The following is a 7,343-nucleotide window of genomic DNA, read 5'->3' on the forward strand; positions in this document are numbered from 1 at the left end:
TTTTTAGTGAGTCTGGCCAGGGGTTTGTCAATTTTGTTCACCTTTTCAAAGAACCAGCTCTTGGTTTTATTAATTTTCTCTATTGTTTTTTGAGTCTCAATTTTATTGATTTCTTCTTTGATCTTTATAATTTCCTTCCTTCTGCTGACTTTAGGACTTTTTTGTTCTTCTTTTTCTAATTCATTTAGGTGGAGGGTTAAGTTGTCAATTTGGGATCTTTCTTCTTTTTTGAGAAAGGCCTGTATTGCTATAAATTTCCCTCTGAGCACTGCATTCGCAGCATCCCATAGATTTTGAGAGGTTGTGTCTTCATTATCATTTGTTTCAAGGTATTTTTTAATTTCCTTCTTGATTTCCTCATTGATCCATTGGTTTTTTAGTAGCATGTTGTTTAGTCTCCATGTAGTAGGTTTTTTCTCTTTCCTTTTCCCATGGTTGATTTCTAGTTTAATACCATTGTGGTCAGAGAAGATACTTGAGATAATTTCTATGCTCCTAAATTTATTGAGGTTAGCTTTGTGTCCCAATATGTGGTCGATTCTTGAGAATGTTCCATGAGCATTTGAGAAGAATGTGTATTCTGATTTTTTTGGATGTAGTGTCCTGAAGATATCAATTAAGTCTAACTTTTCTATTGTTTCCTTTAGGATCTCTGTTGCTTTATTGGTTTTCTGTCTAGAGGATCTGTCCATTGATGTGAGGGGGGTATTAAGGTCTCCTACTATGATTGTATTCTCATCAATATCTCCCTTTATGTCTGATAATATTTGTTGTATGTATCTGGGTGCTCCTATATTTGGGGCATATATATTGATGATAGTAACATCCTCTCCTTGGATGGATCCCTTAATCATTAAGTAGTGTCCTTCTTTGTCTTTCTTTACGTCTTTTGTTTTAAAGTCTATTTTGTCTGATATGAGTTTTAGTTGGTTCTGCTGTTTCAAGGCATATGCCCACACGTACTCAATTAGGTCTCTGAAGTAAGGTCAGGTTAAGTGTACTTCTTTCAGTTTCCATTCCAATATCATTTTAAACCTATAAGAAAGATATGAGAATAGTACAAATAACGACACATATTCTTGATTCAGAGTTCTGATTATCTGTTGCTGTGTAAAGAATACTTCAAAAGTTAGTGACTTTAGATGTAAGTGATATCATATACTATTTGTCTTTCTCTTTCTGACTTCACTTAGTATGAGAGACTCTAATTCCACCCATGTTGTTCCAAATGGCATTATTTTGTACTTTGTACTTTTTTATGGCTGAATAGTATCCCATTGTGTATATATATGACATCTTCTTAATCCATTCATCTGTCGTGTAGCACAGGGAACTGTATCTAGTCACCTGTGATGAAACATGATGGAGGATAATATGAGAAAAACAATATATATATATATATATATGACTAGGTCACTTTGCTGTACAGTGGAAATTGACAGGACATTGTAAATTAACTATAATGGAAAAAATAAAAATTGTAAAAAAAGAAAAAAGTGACTTAAAATAACAATGGTTTCTTAGCTCACAGATCTGCAGCTTGGCCAGGTCTCAGAGAGCAGGCTTGTCTCTGCTCTTAGACAGAGTACTGAGTCCAGCAGTGGTACTGACTTAGCTGGACCCAGCTCTAGGATGGTCCTCCTTTGGCTGGCAGACCAGTGCTGCCGTGATCTGACAGCCCAGCCAGCCCTGACAGCGGAGGGCCTCAGTCCCTCCCATGTGCGCTTTTCCATGTGGGCTTCATGTGACATGCTTGACCTTCTTCTCAGCATGGCAACTGATTCCCACAGTAAGCATTTAAGAAAGTCAGGTAGCAGCTGTACTGTCTTTCATTATCTAGCCCGGAAAATCATGTAGCTTCATTTCTGCCAGGGATATACCCACCCAAATTCACAGGGGAAAATAGAACACCTATACTGGTTTAAAAAAAAAAAAAAACTGTAGGATGAGAGGTATTACTGTCAGTATTTTTGCAAAATGCAATGTTCCACACCCAGAGTCACCAGTTATTTACATTTTGCCCCATTTATTTTATCGGTCCCTAAGTACCTATATGTTTATTTATCTATATCTACAGAGATAAAGAACATCTACATAGACATAGACACATACTTAGTGTGTATTTCTTAAAAATAAGTCCATTATCTTTTGTAACCACAGTACAGTTACTCAAATCAGGGAATTGTAATAAAAGACTTGGTCATTTGGTATATAAATGTGGTATATATAAGGAAGATATGTGTTTTATATATATATATATATACATTATGAAATAATAACATAGTGAACACCCATGAAACCACTACCCAACAAAGAAACAAAATATCATTTACCTCTTCATACGTTTCTCCTATCCCACTTCCCTGCTCCCTGTCCAGATCAGCACTGATCATTATCCTAAATTTTGCGTTTATCATTCTCTTAATTTTTAGAATATTTCATCACAAATATATGTATGCATTCAATATTAGGCATCCTCAATTTATCCAGGCGGGTATGTGTTATTTATTATTTATTTTTGGCCATGCCCATGGTCTATGGAAGTTTACAGGCCAAGGATCAAACCTATACCACAGCAAAAACAATGCCAGATCCTTAATCTGCTGAGCCACCAGGGAACTCTGGCCAAGTGTTATTTTTATGTTATTTATTTTCATGATGGTATGTTTATTGCGTCAGAGTTTCACAATTTATTAATCGATTCTGTTAAAAACTATCATTTTCATAATAGAAAAAAATACCCTGATCTGTGCTGCCTTGAACTTTCTTCGAATTGCTCCTGGTGCTTAAGTACAAAACATTCTCTGAGGCATACCTAGGAGTGAAACTGCTGGGTGGCAGGGTATGCAAATGTGCTGCCTTTCAAAATAATGCCCAATAGTTTTCCAATGTGATGGTATAGACCTTCTTTTCCATAAAGATGAACAAACACAAAGTAGAAAGGTAAATAGAGGACATGTGGCTTTAAGGTTTAGAACTTTAGAGTTCCCGTTGTGACTCAGCAAGTTAAGAACCCATCTTAGGGAGTTCCCGTCGTGGCTCAACAGTTAACGAACCCAACTGGGATCCGTGAGGATGCAGGTTTGATCCCTGGCCTTCCTTGCTAGGTGGGTCAAGGATCCAGCACTGCCCTGAACTGTGGTCGCAGATACAGCTTGGATCCCAGGCTAGGGGTCAAATGGGAGCTAGAGCCACCAGCCTACAGCACAGCTACAGCAATGTGGGAGCCGAGCCATGACTGCGACCTACACCAGAGCTCACAGCAATGCCAGGTCCCTAACCCACTGAGTGAGGCCAGGGATCGATCCGATCCTGAGTTCGTTAACTGCTGAGCCGTGATGGGAACTCCCTGTTGGGTTATTTTTTGAGGATTTTTGCATCTATACATATGAGACAAACTGAACTTTAAGTTCTCTTTTTTGAAATATCCTGCATAGGGTTTGATATTTGTTATGCTGGCCTCATAAAATTAATTAATGTTTTCCTTTTTTTCTCTGTTCCTAGGAAGATTTTGTTTAAGATTTTTTTTTTTTTTTTTTTTTTTTTGTCTTTTGTCTTTTTAGGGCCCCATCCACGGCATATGGAGGTTCCTAGTGGTCCAATCAGAGCTACAGCTGCTGGCCTACGCCAGAGCCACAGCAACAGCAGATGCCAGCTGTGTCTATGACCTATACCACAGCTCACGGCAACACTGGATCCTTAACCTACTGAGCAAGGCCAGGAATCGAACCTGCAACCTCATGGTTACTTGTCAGTCTCGTTAACAACTGAGCCACTATAGGAACTCCCAGATTTTAAGATGTTGGTAGCTTGCTTAAATTTTTGAAGATTTCATTAATGAGTCCTTCTGAACCTGGAAATTTCTTTGTGAGGAGGCTTTTTTGTTGTTGTTCCTGTTTTTTTTTTATAATTTAACTATTTTTAACAGAAAGTAGACTGTTCAGATTCCCTTTTTCTTCCTGCATCAGTTTATACATTTCACTTAAATTTTCAAATGTATTAACATAAAGCTATAAATATTATCCCTTTTTTAGTGTCTGTGGGACTTTGATGTTGATGAGCTTTTTTTGTTTGTTTGTTTTTAGCCACTACCAAAGCATGTAGAAATTACCCGGCCAGGGATCAAACCCATCCCATAGCTGTGACAATGCCATATCCTTAAACCACTGTGCTACCAGGAAAGCCTAGATTTGGGGGGGAGGTATTGATTATGTTTATCTTCCCTGTTTTATTTATTTGTTTGTTTGTTTATTTATTTATTTTTGTCTTTTTGCCTTTTCTAGGGCCGCTCCTGCAGCATATGGGAGGTTCCCAGGCTCGGGGTCGAATCTGAGCTATAGCTACCAGCCTACACCAGAGCCACAGCAGCGCAGGATCCAAGCCGCGTCTTCGACCCACACCACAGCTCACAGCAACCCCGGATCCTCAAACCACTGAGCAAGGCCAGGGATCGAACCTGCAGCCTCATGGTTCCTAGTCGGATTCGCTAACCACTGCGCCACAACCGGAACTCCAATCTTCCTTGTTTTTTTCTAGATCAGGTTTCCTAGATATTTATCAATATTGTTAGTAATGCATTTTCTCCGGTTTATGTTTGCTTTTAATTTCATCAAGTTCTGTTCTTAATATAATTCCTTCCTTTATATTTTTTAAGGTTAATTTTCATTTTGTTTATTCTAGGCTTTGAGACAGATGTCTATATACAAACTTTTCAGACTTTTTTCTAAGATTTAAGACTGCATTTTTTTGAGACTTTTTTCTAACCTATGCATTTCAGATTACATTTTTTTAAGCCCTACCTTAGCTGAATACCACAAGCTTTTTGTTTGTTTGTTTTTATTGTTGTTTTTTGTTTTTGTCTTTTGAGGGCTGCATCTGAGGCATATGGAAGTTCCCAGGCTAGGGGTCAAATCTGATCGGTAGTTTCCGGCCTGCACGATGGCCACAGCAATGAGGGATCCAAGACACATCTGCGACCTACACCACAGCTCACAGAAAACGCCGGCTCCTTGACCCACTGAGCAACGCCAAGGATCAAAGTGCATCCTCATGGATACTAGTTGGGGTCGTTACCTCTCAGCCACCAGGGTAACTCAGGAATCCCACAGGTTTTGATGCCATATTTTTATTATCCTTTATTTTAAAATATTTTGTATTTTTTTATTGTGATTCCACCTTTGACACGAGTTATCTAGAAATGTGTGACTGCTTTTTCCACATTACCCTGAAAGGGGTCCATATAGCATTGTTCTTGCTTTTTGTCAGAACAAAACAAGGGAAAATTTCATAGTGTCCAGAGCAAGTAAAAGAAAGGGATATCTTCCAGTCCCTCCCAGCAGAAGCCTACTTCAGAGGCACACACCTTGACTTCCAAATGGAACAGAACATTCACAAAAGGAAAAGTGATGGCCTCTAATCATAAATCTGTAGAGGATCTGGGAGAAACTTCATGTTATTGAAAACCCTGCTGATGTCAGGGTCACATCCTCCAAGTCATCTGAATGTGCTGAAGTTTGCTGCTGTCATGGGGGCGGCTCCATTCCTGGGACCTCCACTCACCAGATCCAGGCAACATTTCGGGAGCTGCAGCTTATGATGGTAAGTGCCCACCAGCCCCTCCCAGAGGTGCAATTTGTTAACTTGCCCGACCCACCTGTAGTACAGACTGTCCTTCACACTGTGTGGACACTGCCATCCCTGTAAGAACCAGCAAGCTCCCTGTGTGGGTCTGATGTGGTGGGTGCTGCCTGGGAAGTTCTGGGCCTGTATAACAGTCTCCCAGAAACACCCAAGGAGGTTCCACCTGAGGTCTGCTTCTACAGAGATCCTAAGGAAACTGAAAAGGAAAGACAGATGCCACTGAAAAAGCTGTGACCAAGGAGGAGTTTCAGGGTGAATGGGCTCTTCCAGCTCCTAAGCTCACTGCTACCCAACCCAAGGTCATGGCTGGTCTGTAGGTACACAGACGGCCCTGCTGGAGACCAGGTGCCAGCCATCCCTGAGCACTGGCCTGCATTTAACTGGTAGGAAACAGCCCCCATAGAGTGATCTTCAGCTTTCTTCCACAAATTCTTAAACAGAAAATAGAAATAAGGGTGACAGGAAGAAATAGTTTCTAAAGAAAAAAAGAAAGGAATATATTGCTTATTTTCTATTCATTTAGGGATTTTTCTCATTGTATTTTTGTTATTTATTCCTTTCTTAATTTCACTGTGCTCAGAGAACACATATTGATTTGACATTTGGAAAACTTATTACAACTTTCTTCACAGTCAAGATATACGTAATTTTGCAGTGTTCCATGTGAACTTGAATAGAATATGCAAAATGCAAGCATTGAGCACTATGTTCTAATTTCACACACACACACATAAAGTTAGTTAATCATGTTCTAAATTTCTGCATGTCTACTGATTACTTTCCCTATTGTACTAATTACTAAGACAGGCATGTTATATTCTTCTAGGATGCAAACTCTTCAGAATGGATAAACAACAGGGTCTTGCTGTACAGCACAGGGAACTATATTCAATATCCTGTGATAAACCATAATGGAAAAGAATGTGAAAAAGAATATATATATGTATATATGTGTCTGTGTGTGTGTAGATATCCACATATATATATGTAAACTGAATCACTTTGCTGTAAAGAATAAATTAATACAACATTGTACATCAACTATACTTCAATAAAATAAAATTTTAAAACATTTTGCTATGATCTTGGTTTTTGCCTATATCTTTTCTGATGCTGTCAATTTTGTTTTACCAATTGGAGGCTATGTACAAAAATGTAGGACTAAAATATATCCCTGATGGATGGTGCCTTTCATCATTTAAAATGCCCCTCTTTATTATTTTTAGTAATAATTTTTGCCTTAGTGTCCACACATTGAAAACACAATTCAATAAAACCCAGCTACTAGAATATCTAAAATTTTTGAGGCAGAAAACAGCAATTATTAGTAAGACTACAGAGCAGTACAATTTTTATATACTGCTGCTAGGAATATAAATGAGACACATCACTTTGGGAACGTTTGGTTAGTGTTTACTTAAACCGAACATACAACACAACTAAGGAGTCTATCTTTTGATCAAATGTACGTAAAATAAATTTCCATCACCACAAAGGGGTTCCTTTGAGCCCCTTTATATTTAATCCCTCCCCACCACCCCAAAACCTTAGTAACTATCTACTTGTCTGCTTCCTGTCACTACAGTAATACCTTTTCCAAAATGTCATGTAAAATAAATCATAAAGTACTTAGTCTTCTGTGTCTGGCTTTTTTTTCACTGAGCATAATCTTTTTTGAGATTCATATAGGTTTTTAACTGTAT

The 7,343-nt window shown here is 38.5% G+C and overlaps 1 pseudogene; it reads left to right on the forward strand.

Moving 5' to 3' along the window:
• The first annotated feature begins 1,632 nt into the window (after nt 1-1,632).
• On the forward strand, nt 1,633-5,957 carry LOC110261947 (small ribosomal subunit protein uS2 pseudogene; annotated as a pseudogene).
• The last annotated feature ends 1,386 nt before the right edge of the window (nt 5,958-7,343 follow it).

The sequence above is a fragment of the Sus scrofa genome, chromosome 8 (genome assembly GCF_054392235.1).
Source record: "Sus scrofa isolate SSC_HxYL_T2T_F1_AM1 chromosome 8, Sscrofa_HxYL_maternal_Yorkshire_Landrace_v2.0, whole genome shotgun sequence".
In the NCBI taxonomy this organism is placed as follows: Eukaryota; Metazoa; Chordata; class Mammalia; order Artiodactyla; family Suidae; genus Sus; species Sus scrofa.